Source organism: Berghia stephanieae, chromosome 2 (genome assembly GCF_034508935.2).
Source record: "Berghia stephanieae isolate SIO BIC M18660-M18661 chromosome 2, UCSD_Bste_1.3, whole genome shotgun sequence".
Classification (NCBI taxonomy): Eukaryota; Metazoa; Mollusca; class Gastropoda; order Nudibranchia; family Aeolidiidae; genus Berghia; species Berghia stephanieae.
Genome location: NC_088361.1, coordinates 27,294,605 through 27,308,537, shown reverse-complemented (window position 1 = coordinate 27,308,537; position 13,933 = coordinate 27,294,605). Strand labels below are relative to the sequence as shown.

Sequence of the window (13,933 nt, the reverse complement as noted above, 5' to 3'; positions counted from 1 at the left end):
AGATGATCAATTAAGTTATGCTGATACTAAAGCCCTCCTTGGCTGATACCAATGAAATATGAAGCATGTGATATTGACATATTAAGGAAAAGTTGATCTAAAACATTCTGTCTTCAGTCTAGACTTGAAGCACTCAATAGTATGAGAGCGCTTCCGGTAAAGATTGAGAGAGAATTCCCTGACTGATGGTGTCGCAAAGTAAAATGAACTTTCCAAGAAATTTGTTTTTTTTTTAATACATGGTAGCGATGATATCATTATAATAATGTTGTTTTTACAATGTGCTTGAGACATTGGCCAAGCTGTCATTCCCTGTCGCACTCCGACAAAAATCCATTTTCGCAACAAAAAAAAAAAAAAAACAAAAAAAACATTTAAAAAAAACAAAAAAAGAAATAAACAACCCCGTCCTTCAAATATCGATTGAATAAAGTAACTCTCGTATTTTCAAAAACTCTCCAATCAGGGACTTCAAGAAGAAGTGGAATTTCACATTTCATATCATATGTATGTTATTTTATTTTAAATAAAACATAACATTAATATGAATATTTATATAGAGCATTTCCAAGGATTGACAATTCACATTGCGCTTCACAATATTTAACTTATTCCCCCCCCCCCCCCGCCTCCTCTCCCTCACGGCAAGCCATTTGGAACCGTATTTCCATTTCATACAAAACAAATCGCCTATCAGTCGCCCTTTTTCCTAACAATCTTAGAACACCCATCACTGGTACTTATTGAAATTTTAAAAAAATTGAGCTTGTATATAGCGCAATATCAACTGAACGTGCTCATAGCGCTTTACAAAGGGACTTTGACCAACAGCAACACGCAACATGTAGAACGAGACATACATAATTCCCTTTATTCATCCCATGGGGGAAATTTGTCTCTAGGGTCTATTCCAAGGGTAGGCGATAATACATTTTTTATTCCGACAGAGACTACGCTGTTAACGGCCAGGTACTCATTTTACACCTGAGTACGGTGAGAGAATGTGAGTGAAGAGCCTTTTCCAAGGACTCATCTATGCGCCGAGCGAGGCTCGAACCCAGGACCTTCCGATCCGAAAGTGAGTGTCATACCACAAAACCACATTTTAGTCGCACACCTTATTCGAGAGGGGTAATGTGTATCAAGTGCCTTACCCAAGGACACAAAGTCGGTACCAGAATATTTTCCACAATAACTGTCACCCATCCGGCCACTGACGTCGTTTAACATCGCTTAATCGCATTTGTGACAAGATGAGACACTCGTGCCGCTAAACAATCAAACCACAATCATGGTAGACACAGCGATATCAAGAAATATTCAATCGTTGAATAGAAAAAAAATTAGCTTTTACATAGCGCAATATCCACTAAACGTGCTCAAAGCGCTTTACAAGGGGTCCCTGGCCAACAGCAACATTTAACATGTAGGACGGGACATGACGCGTGTTAGACGATATTACAATGTTTTTCGGACCGGGACAACGCTGTTAACGGCCAGGTACTCATTTTACACCTGGGTACGGTGAAAGAATGTAAGTAAAGTGCCTTCTCCAAGGACTCAATATGCGCCGAGCGAAGCTCGAACCCAGGACCTTCCAATCCGAAAGCGAGTGTCATACCACAAGACCACATAGCCGAATAGAAACAAATTGTGTGATCCATGAAATAAATGAAGAGCCGATTATAGATCGACTCCATACCTCAACACGACATAAACCAAATGTCTTCTTAATTCTAAGCCCTGCTAAATTATTCAAAATCTCTCATTAGTTGTAGTTAGTATTAATTACTAAACAAATTTACCTCGCTGTGTTGAAAACAAACAAAATTCGAGCTACCCACTTCATGGTCGTTAGTATCAAGGGATATATGTGGGTCAGCCATGGAGAGTTAACCCTTCAAAGACGGGCTTAGAAATTATATCTTTCGGTCTTCACCAAGAGAGTAAACACTGGTGATGCCACTGTGGCTGCCAATACTGAACAAATAAATGAGCTTTCTATATGGTGTAATATTCACGGATGAGCTCAAAAACTCTTTACAAGAGATCTCAAGCTGACAAGAACATTGTAGATAGATGAATTGTCATGAGGCCAGTACGGCGCTTTGATAATTACTTTTGTTTAAAACAGAGACTGGCCAGATACTCATTTTACACCTGAGTATGATGAGACAATATGAATAATGAGCCTCTCACTGTATGAAATGTAAATGTTGTTTGTATTGCCTTCTGGAGAGAATATCATGAGCCACTTTGATCATTGAGCACCTGGTACCAAGGGAATTTATAGTGAGAAGTAAGAAACTTGAGTTAAGCTCATGTATTATTGAGTGCAAGGAATAACGGTTCTAAAGTGACAAGAAATAAAATCTCGAGTATTTTGGTTCATTTTGGCTTTAAAACTCTTGGGTCACCCCGACATGGTACCGGTTTGGGTACCAATATAATATCGCCGTATAAAGGTTAATATAGAAATTGTAGACAGTAATTGTTGTTTGGGATACTTGAGATGGGTGGTCAGTCGATATATTGACCAGATCGTTATGCAAGCCATCTCTGGACATGATGTTTAGAGGTGGGTAAGTGCTCAGTTTTCCATACGGGGTAAATAGGGAACAGCGGTGTGACATCAAAAACTGGTTCCAATCTCATTGGAAGTGTAAAATCACTCTTCCGGAGGACTGGGTACATACATTGTATAATTGAGATTCTGGTTTCAAAGTGATGGCAACTTATTTTCTAGTCTAGGTCATCAATGAAGCTCATCCATCCTCGCTCTTTTACGTTTTGTAATCCTTAGACTGCCCGTGTGTCCTGCTGCTAAAATAGTTATGCCACCTTATAATACAATATGTAACACATTCATTATTAGTCCTCCGAAGGATTGTTTACATACACACTTCTACTAAGGAATTTGGAACCATAAGAGTAGAAGGTGTGACGTCACGATTCCTCCTTCCTTTTGCCATGAGGTGTGGTATCGCGTGCCGTAACGATGGAACGCAATTTTGAGCAAGATCAGCTACCGGATAGGCGAAGATGTTTGAAAAATTCTGGCGACATGCATGCATCATCATCATCATCATCATCATCATCATCATCATCATCATCATCATCATCATCATCATCATCATCATATCGTCGTCATCATCATCATCATCATCGTTATTATTATTATTATTATTATTATTATTATTATTATTATTATTATTATTATTATTATTAATATTATTATTATTAATAATATTATTAGTAATAATATCATCATCATCATTATTATTATCATAATCATTAATATAATCATCATAAACATGTCAAAAGAGATTTTAACCGAGATTAGTTTTAAAACTCAGGTTTAATTGACTTACTTGACTTGACTTAGATGCCTTTCGCGTCTCGACCGAAAGATCGGGTCGCCTTGGCTGTTTCCAGTATTTCCTGTGTGAGGTGTCTCCAATATTGCCGGTCCTCTGCTAGGGTTCTCAGATTTTCAAGGTCCCCTGCCGTTATGAGACTAATGCTTTGTCCAAGTGTTGTGAGGTTTTTGTTTAGGATCACAGGGAGTGTTGTGATCGGTCTTCCTCTGAAAAGGTTCCCGTGTTTTTGGAAATATCCCGACATGGCTTGGTTAGCTGGTATGTTTTTGTCCATGCGTAGTATGTGACCGAAAAGTTGCCATCGTTGTTGTAAAATGTCAAGGGAGATTGGTCTTTCTTTTGTGATCTTATAGAGTGATTCATTTGAGATCTTTTTTGGGTATTTGATGTCCAGTACCCTTCTTAGCTGTGTGCGATGGAAGGCATCCAGATGCTCTTCTTCGGATTTTGTCAACGCCCAAGTGCCGCAGTTATACAGAAGTACCGGTTTTACAAGAGCACGGTACAGTTTCAGTTTGGTTTTTCTCTTTATTTTGTCACCTCTAATCCATACATTGGTGAGTTTACTGAATGCGGCGTTTGATAGCTGTTTTCATCTTTGTACATCCTCGGTGTCTCCAATTAGTGAGCCGACTTTCTTTGTTCTTTTCCATTCCTCTTTGTTCCTCGATATTGTTGTAAATTCGGTTTTATTGGCATTGACTTGGCGGTTATATTTCATGAGGGTATTTTGTATGATGTCTATATTTGCTGGTGTTGATCCAATAAAATCTACATCATCTGCATAGGCAATTTCTCTAGGGACTCATATTGAGAATGCAATCCCTAGAGGTTTAATTCTGTCTGTACATAGGAAAGTCTTCGAGCTCAATATATTGAATTATTGTGATGAAAAATATGTCTGGCTAAGATATGAAAAAAAAAATTGTTTTGTTATTGTAGGCCATTAAAGCCTTATTAATTATCTGCTACTTGTTTTCTTTATCAACTAAGTATAACTCGTGTGGGTGTGAAGACACCATTGGCATCTTAGTGATAATTGATATTATGTTTATCTGTATATTCAAGAGTGGCGACAAATAAGGATTAAATTACAAGCTTATTACTTTGTTCAAAGATTTTACAAGAGACAAAAGAAATGATATCGAAAAGTCAAGAAAGGAATAAGGCATCAACACAATCACAAATAAACATTTATCCTTTGCAAATTCAACCGATCAAGAAACACAAGCAGGATCATCAATTTTGTATAAAAAATAATAATATAAATAAGAATATCTAATTCTCTTTATTCATCCCCAAGGTGAAATTTCGTTTTCAGGGGCTATTACAAGGAAAGACTGAAATAACACCGGCGTTAGCGGCAATACAGCGCCGCAAATTGAGCTGGGGCGAGGGAACTTGCACAAGGAAAAACAATGCGTTGGGTAGAAGAACTCGGTACGTTAAGGCTAAGAAGCAAAGACCATGCCACAACTGCCTTACTTAATAAGATCCAAGAGAGAGTGAATGGGGATACCCCTCTCATGCGCGGAATGGACGTTTCGAGTGGAAATAAGTCCCGGCAACCCTTGTACGTAGCTTCCCCGACTTCGGACAGAGCTGTTTATATGAGATGGAAGTCAGTTTGGAAGAATTTAATCTCTCGAGGGGGCGGGGACATAGACTCCTGGAAACTGGGGGAGAAGTTGCCAGGCTTTTCCACCAGCAAGAGGAGACATTGGGTGATAGCCAATCGGCTTCTGACGAGAACCTGCTTAACATGACAGCACGCTCACTACATCAGTGGGGACTTGCCACCTGTCCAACCCGGTAAAAAGTGGTAAAGAGCCCGAAACGCAGAACATCTAGTAGAACGGTGGGTTGTGACGAAACTCCCGAGCGGGTTTGCGACGGTGCACGAGTCCGGTAATGAGTTTGAGTCCTAGTAGTGTGAGCTGCTGACTGCGAAAACAAAGACAAAATTATTTATAGTTGCCTTTTGTGATTCAATGCTTGCTATCTTTTCAATAAGATGCTAGTATATCGTTAGAAACCGTGGTAAATCCAGATCTATGGGTCTTATAACTCTTATTACCCATATCATATTTAATCCCCCTCCCCCCCAATACCTTTTAAAAACAACAAAAAAAAAACAAAAAAAAAAACCACAAAACAAACAAAACAAAACCCAATCAAGCGAAACAAAACAAAGAAATAAATACAAACAAATATACAAAACCAAACAAAGACAAAAACAAATTAAAAAAACCCAAAACAACAGCTACCAAAAAGAAAACATACCCAACAACACCCCCCCCCCCCTCAAAAAAAAATTACACCAAAAAACATGATAAACGTTTTATGTAAGATTAACTGCTTGATTAGTCCTATGTCGTAGCCTTTTATTTTAATCATAGTTCTCTATCCGGTTTGTTTGGCTGTGAATCATACCCCATATCATTTATCCCTACATTCCAACTTCTGTTGCTCGTTTAGTTTCTGTCATGTAATTTAAATTTAATTCTCATGTTTGAAATAATTGTCTTTTACAAGAAAATTATGTTTAACAAACCGATAAACGTTCCTTTTTGTATCATTGTAAGGTTATATCAGGACATTGAGAAATGTAAAAAACACATAACAAATCAAACAAACCCCCCCCCCCCCAAAAAAAAAAAAAGAAATTTATGAGTTGAGATAAATCATTAGAAACACATGAGTTGGCGTTTGTCTGGGACCTCAGCTATCACTGAGTGTTTAGTGGAAGATTTGGTTTATTTGAAGTAAGATTATCACCCCATAACCATTGAGAGAAAGCATTCTGAATGCTATCATTGTGTCTCATAACAAGAATGATAATCGATATGAATTGTTTTGTTATCAGATTAGTCAATACTATCATAGTCTGGCAAAACTGATTTTTTGTTAGAATTAAAAAAAAATCAAATATCTGCAGATTATAGATTACCCCCCCCCCTCCCATCTTGTTTAAACTTCTCAAACCGGAGACTTCAAAGAGGACTTGAAAGAAATAATGCTTGAGATTTTCGGGAATCAACTAAATCGATCGATATTAGAAGTAAAAAGATTTCTGGCCAAATTAAAAAAAAATAAAGTGTTTTTTTCGTGTTTGGCAAGAAATTATCTCGTCAACAATTGTCAAAATTATCAATTCTTAGATAGCACGTCCGATAATCAAAGAAAACACAAAATAAAAAAAAGCAAGATAAAAGTTTAAATCAGAAGACAAATGAGATTAAACACCATTTAAAATCAAATCCAAGAAAAGTCGAACAAACAACAAAACGAAACCCAAAAAGAGATAAATAACAAAAAAAAAAAAAAAAAAAAAAAAAAAAAAAAAGTAAAAAAAAGAAAAAGAAAAAAGAAAAAAAAAAAGAAAAAATGAACAACCCCTCCTCCTCACCAAAAACAAAACAAACACACCATCACACCACTGAATTCATCCCCACCCATCAATTAAAAGTAACAACATTGGAGTAATGTTTCCACTCACAACTTGTTTTGTCAAATTATAAGATCCAAATCTTGTAGGGATATGCTTCAACAGAAGAAAAAAAACTTTTTAATTTCAAAGCGCCATATTTAATGACAGAATCTGCCAATGAAATCAACAAAACAATGTGTTACTTTAGCACGTCAAAATAAGGGCATATAGGATGGGCATTTTTGAAAGGCGATGTAAATGTAAAGCAATAATGTTATTTTCATTATGTCTACATTTTGACATGACATTCTTCATGGAAAGTCTTTCTATAAAACCTTTGTCCTGACTGGAAGCGTAAAGAGCTTTCCCTGGATTCTACGTGCTCTACTCTTAAGCGAATGGATTTGGGGCGTGGACGGTTTTGGGGCCACCTGTTGTTGGAAAAAGGAAGGGTTTTGAGTCCGTAAAAGTGATAATGGAACAAATGAACTAAGTTCTGACCTCAGATGTCAATCAACTACGGGCAGGGCGTATATCTATGGTTCTGATGTATCCTGGTAAACCACCCTTTACAATTTTGGCCATAAAAGTTCGACATCATATTCTAATGTTTTCATTACAGTCGTCTACCAACTTGACAAAAATTCTTAAACTTGAGACTTAAAAGAAGTCTCTGGTATAATGTTTTAGATATTTCGGGTGTCGTTTTAATATATGTATATATATTATTATATATATAATTTATATATCTCTGTGTGTGTGTGTGTGTGTGTGTGTGTGTTATTATTATATGTCATGAAAGTTTTCTGACCAAATTATTTTGAAATAATATGCTAATGATGATGCTAGTAGTGGTTAAGACTCAAAAAAGTGAACATATGGGTGGCTGGTTATAATATATGGACAACGACTTATGAGAAGTTGACTGTATTAACCAGGATGTTAGGAAGTCGTTTCATCAACTTATCAATATTATTATATTATGCTCTTGTATGTAGGCAGGTATGTGTGTGTGTGTGTGTGTGTTTGTGTGTGTTTGTGGATGTGTGTGTGTGCGAGTGTTCGTGTGTTTTTATAAAATATGTTACTGTGATTTTTTTGTCCTTGTCAATATTTGATAAAACCTTTGTACTAATCAACTGTAAATATCTAATATGTTTTTTTTTTCATGACACACGAAACTTCACGACATTTCATATCCTGGATTTAACAGGGCTTAAAATACACCCTATGGGTCAATTGGTGGAGTACATTATGCCTCGTTGGTTTTTTTTTGGTTAATATTTACAACGTTCCCATCAACAACAAAAAAACCCCCAAAAAAAACCAAAAAAAAAAAACAAAAAAAAAAAACAAAGAAAAAAAAAAACAAAAAGACAATAACAAAAAAAAAGCAAACAAAACACTTCCTTTTTTTTTTGAATCTGGTTTATCCCAACATCATACCGTTTTTAGGTGGTGGGTTCCATTTGTTCGTCCCACTTCATAAGGAAAAGCACTAAATAATTTTTATTTCAAGATAATGTTCTGAATTTTACAAAAAAAAAAAAAAATAAAAATTAAATAAAAATAAAGAATAAAAAATAATGAAACGTGGCAGCACCAAGCCATGAACGATTCCTGGCCGTTCTGAGCGCATACAACATGGTACAGTGCTAGCTGGTTACCCAAACTATGAAGAAGAAAACGTAGTAGAAGTGATTAAAATGAATGGTCAGATTTTGATATTCACGGTCGTTTTAAAAGATTATGCCTACCATTACAATAAAACATATCTACACATTACCTAACTTTCATATTAAAATAAAACATGAACATTAATTTTAACATCTTAATCACCTCGACATAGTACGCGAGTCTTGCCGTTAAAGGGTTAAATAACACAATCGGGATATGGCGTTCTGTGGCATCGATTCTAGGTACTCGGCACTAATCCCTTAGTCTTTCCAGACTTTTAGGCCAAATCCTTTCCCTCAACTCAATCGGTGTGTGTGTGTGTGTGTGTGTGTGTGTTTGTTTGTGTACTTGTGTGTTTTAGGTTGTGTGTGTGTTTGTGTGTGTTGAGTGAGTGTGTGTTTGAGTGCTTCTGTGTTTTTGTGTATCAATGTGTGTTTGAGTTTTTGTGTGTTTGAATGTGTGTGTATGTATGTAAATGTGTGTGTGTATGTGTTTGAGTCTGCGAGGCGATCAATGATGTTGCCCATCATGCTATCTAGAGGGTAACAGGTAATCGATGGCTAATACTTATCGAAGCACCGCGTCTTGCCAGTGACCCAGACAGCGTTAACCACCCATGTTCGTGACTTCTGTGTGTAATTGTGGTCACCATGTTTTCCTCCCTCAAATTTAAAGTAATTGGAAAAGCAATCATAAAGAATATTAAGGCCCACAGATACTTTGTTTATCTCATTTTCTATGGCATTAAACAAGTTACTTTCATCTTGATAAGACATTAATCGAAAAGGCAATGAAGCCCTGCTTTATTGCGGTTTCATAAACTGTTGATTGGTTGCTGGCAATTACTTGCTATCCTTTGGATAGAACACTAGTCTATCAATACGTACTTTGAGTCGACGGGCGTTAGAATTACCCTTAATTTTAAAATAATTACAAGTTACTCGTATATCAATCTAAAAATAGTTTTATAATTTTTAGATTTACCAGTAATTCCGTGCTCGTTGGCAAATATTAAACATGGGCTGTACAGAACAATGTTAACCCCAAACCTTATCTTTTTAAAGAATAGATTTGCAATACAAGATGCACATTGAACATTATTTTCTCTATTGAACGCTGCTTTTTGGTATACTAGTAAATCTGGTGTGCTTTATCATTTGTTTTTAGTGTTTCATCCCTCGTGTTTTGTTGACATACTGGAAACCCGAAACGCTCACATTATTTGTCTTCGTGAATTAAATTGGAGTTTTTATTAATTCAATTTGATATTATTTATTTCTTCGAATTTCAAGTACTAACGTTTACAAAATCTTGCGTGTAAGAGCGCCGCCATTATAAAAAAAAGTGAAAGAAGCAATTTTCATTGGGTTGACACAACTTTGGCACCACAGCTATCTTGACTTAATGAGGAATTTATGATCTCACACAAAATGACACTCGTAGAAGATCTTGTAATACAAATCTATTCTTATTTCAATTTTCGATAATACAACACCAACTGGCACGATAATAATAAGGAAGACATCAAACCCTCTACTCTTTTGGTTCATAAATCATTGGGAGTATGTATTATGTAACCAGTCCTTCGGAGTACTATTAAATGATAGTTTACATAAAGGTGACATTACTATTTCAGTAACACGATGTATGTGCAGATTTTTATGATCACGGGACTTAAAAGAGCAAGGATGGATGATCTTTATTGACAACCAAAATATATTTCGACTGGAAAATAATATACCATCATTCTGACACCAGAACATGAATTACACAAGGTATACGCCAGTCCTCCGGAAGAGTGTTTTCAAATGAAATAGGAACCCGTTCTTTTGACATCACTATTTTCTTCCCTATTGCAGGAAAATCTTCTTGTAGTGACAAGAAGTGTGGACAATGTATCTACGTTGCCCACACTTATATTTCGACACTCCGAGAAGCTATTCAAGGATTTCTTTTGATGCCATATCTCGTTTTTAAAAAGAAAAATCATAGTTCATTTCTCAAGCCAAAGAATATGAATAAATGAATGAATATATAAATTAACAGGTAAAATGTAACATAAAGTTCCATTTATTCCGTCTCAGTTTTTCTTTAGACCAAGATATCCCGGTCTTCATCGGTAGTGCGGAAATGCAAATTGAGCAATTTGGGTTACGTTTCTTGCTCAAGGAAAAATAGTTGCCTTCATTGGGGGTTGAATTAGGGTCCTCCGATAAAAAAGCGCAATACTATATCTCATTGACCATCTTGCCTTTCACAGTTGGAAAAATAACCTAATATTGATATATTTAGTGTCAAATTGTTACAAAAACGACCTTTTACCACCAAGTCTTTTACGAAAGCATATAATATATTTTATCATTTCTTTAAGATATATTTCAATGTTACTTCGTGCTAGGAATGACAAATTAGCTTTGTAGTGTATCGTACAATCATATATCCCCCCCCCCCCCCTTCCCTGACACGAGTCACGCAAAGTAGAAGTAGAATCAACACTCAGTTCAATACGACAATGCGAAAGTGGCTGTGTACACAATTCCGTTATGCGACTTTTATCGTCCATGCTTCCCCTTTAACGTTGCAACGGACGGACGCATCGAAGTATTCGAATATCGTTTGAGGATATCTGCGTTTGCAAACTAAAACGAATAATCGAAGGATGACGTTTGTGCGGTGAGCAAGACTTACTTTTCTATCAATTGCCATTTACTAATAATTGGTAGTCGACACCGATCTATTTCTACAGATATTACTGAAGTTATCTGAAGTTATCCTTATTATTCTAGACTTTATCGGGGGGGGGGGGGGGGGGGGGGGGGGCGGCGAAAGTGATGTTAGACTTCTTCGTGTGACAATTCAAAAGCGATTGTGCCTTTTTCAAGTCATTTTCTCGCTGCTATTTCATGAAAGTTCTGGGTATCATTTAAATGACTTGATATCATTCGAAGCGGTTATTTACCTTATAACATGAATTTATTAGGTTTTATACATGATTTTCGAACGCGTTTACCGAGGGTCGTGTTCGAGAATTAGTTTCAAACTGCAAGCGAGTTCACGATTCCATACCCAATTTGTGAGGTGAATAGGTGAGGGGTGGTGGCCTATACGAGAATGTGCCTAAATGGCATGAAAGGTTTCTGTTTGCAATCATTATTATTATCATTACTATTTTATGGGGTGGAACTTGTGACATGTCAATCTGGTTCAGAGAATCTGTACAAATTTTCGTAGGAGTTGGTTCCACCAATCTCAAACATTTTGCATATTTTACGAGTAATTATAGAAAATCAATACCCTTCAATAATTAATTACGGGCAGAGACCCTTCATCAGCAATAGAAACAAAAGAGACTATGCAATTTTTCTGTGGATAGATTTACCTGATGAGGGATTTGTGTCTAAAACATTAATTTCTTGTATGCTTTGATATAGTTTATTGAGGGATATCCATTTTACAGTTTATTTCATTAGTACTCGTACAATTCCAAGGTCGCTCTGTCTCTCTCTCTCTCTCTCTCTCTCTCTCTCTCTCTCCCTTCCTCCCTCCCTCCCTCTCTCTCTCTCTCTCTCTCTCTCTCTCTCTCTCTCTCTGTCTTGATCTTTCTATATCTCTTGACTCTCCTGTCAATGGTTGTACGTTTATGAATAATTGCTCATGCTGAATCAGCCGACTGCTTCGATTTATGTCAAATTGGATTATACAATTGTGGGTGAGTATTAAATATCAATATATATTATAATTTCTCCTTCTTCTTCTTCTTCTTCTTCTTCTTCTTCTTCTTCTTCTTCTTCTTCTTCTTCTTCTTCTTCTTCTTCTTCTTCTTCTTCTTCTTCTTCTTCTTCTTCTTTCTTCTCTTCTTCTTCTTCTTCTTCTTCTTCTTCTTCTCTTCTTCTTCTTCTCTTCTCTTCTTCTTCTTCTTTCTTCTTCTTCTTCTTCTTCTTCTTCTTCTTCTTCTTCTTCTTCTTCTTCTTCTTCTTCTTCTTCTTCTTCTTCTTCTTCTTCTTCTTCTTCTTCTTGTTCTTCTTCTTCTTCTTCTTCTTCTTCTTCTTCTTCTTCTTCTTCTTCTTCTTCTTCTTCTTCTTCATCATCATCTTCATCTCCTCCTCCCCTTCTCCCCCTCTTCCTCCTGCTCCTCCTCCTCCTCCGCCTCCTCCTCCTCCTCCTGCTCCTCCTCTTCCTCCTCCTCGTTCTTCTTCTTCTTCTTCTTTTGTTAGTAATAGCTTAAGTAATAGTAGTAGTAGTAGCAGCAGCAGCAGCAGCAAAAGAAGAAGAAGAAGAAGAAGTAGTAGTAGTAGTAGTAGTAGTAGTAGTAGTAGTAGTAGTAGTAGTAGTAGTAGTAGTAGTAGTAGTAGTAGTAGTAGTAGTAGTAGTAGTAGTAGTAGTAGTAGTAGTAGTAGTAGTAGTAGAAGGCGGAGGAGGAGGAGAGGAGGAAGAGGAGGAAGGAAAGGAGGAGGAGGAGGAGGAGGAGGAGGAGGAGGAGGAGGAGGAGGAGGAGGAGGAGGAAGAGGAGAGGGAGAAGAAGAGGAAGAAGAAGAAGAAGAAGAAGAAGAAGAAGAAGAAGAAGAAGAAGAAGAAGAAGGAGAAGAAGGAGAAGAAGAAGAAGAAGAATACATATTGTACTCGTAAAGTATGTATTGAAAGTTACAAACGATATGGAACTAACGTTGTGAAAAAAAAATCACTTGCTTTGAACTAGAAAATAATGAGTTGGTTTAGTGTATTTTCTAACGAATTTCAATTTTTGAAGATGCGTGTTATAAAATATGTGTTCAGAATTTTCTATGTTGAGGAGACTGTCAAATGAAAAGAGTAATTTTAAAAAGCCATTCATATTCAATAGTATAAAGGCAGTGAATGGCATCCGTGAAACGTAATTGTTAGTATTTCGACTTTGATGGCAAAGTAAATATAATTGGGTTAACTCTGATTTGACCTAAAGTGTACTCAGATGTTATTTCAATAATAGTAAACATATACTAAATACTAAATACTAAAACAACTGCACTCCATTGGCGCTGATGAGAAAGACCTCAGACTCATGCAAACATTATACTACACCCAGCAGGCATCTATCAAAATCGGAAACTCTACAGGAAATTCCATTCCTATTAAGAAAGGAGTCCGTCAAGGGTGTGTTGCCTCACCAGATCTGTTTAATCTATACCAAGAAACAATCATGAGGGGCATAAATAATATGGAGGGAATAAAAGTAGGAGGTCACAACATAAATAATATAAGATACGCAGACGATACGGTACTCATTGCAACATCAGAAATCCAACTTCAAAAGATTGTTGACAAAGTGGTAGTAGATAGTGAAGCCAAGGGAATGGAAGTGAATATCACCAAAACAGAATGCATGGTAATACAGAAAAACCCCGAAAACAACAACACCTGCAATATAACGATTCACGGCGAGCAGCTTACCAACGTAGAAAGTTTTAAA

General features: G+C 36.6%; 1 protein-coding gene across 9 annotated transcripts in view; it reads left to right on the top strand.

Moving 5' to 3' along the window:
- LOC144964606 (secretin receptor-like) overlaps window positions 1-13,933 on the top strand; it is a 239,275-nt gene that overhangs the window by 28,164 nt on the left and 197,178 nt on the right. Inside the window, exon 1 of one of the 9 annotated variants that reach the window (XM_078899074.1) lies at window positions 11,637-11,760. The exons of the other annotated variants lie outside the window; for them this stretch is intronic. The gene's annotated coding sequence lies outside the window, so the exon portion shown is untranslated. Of the gene's footprint in view, window positions 1-11,636; window positions 11,761-13,933 lie in introns of those variants that run through there. 9 annotated transcript variants of the gene reach the window in all.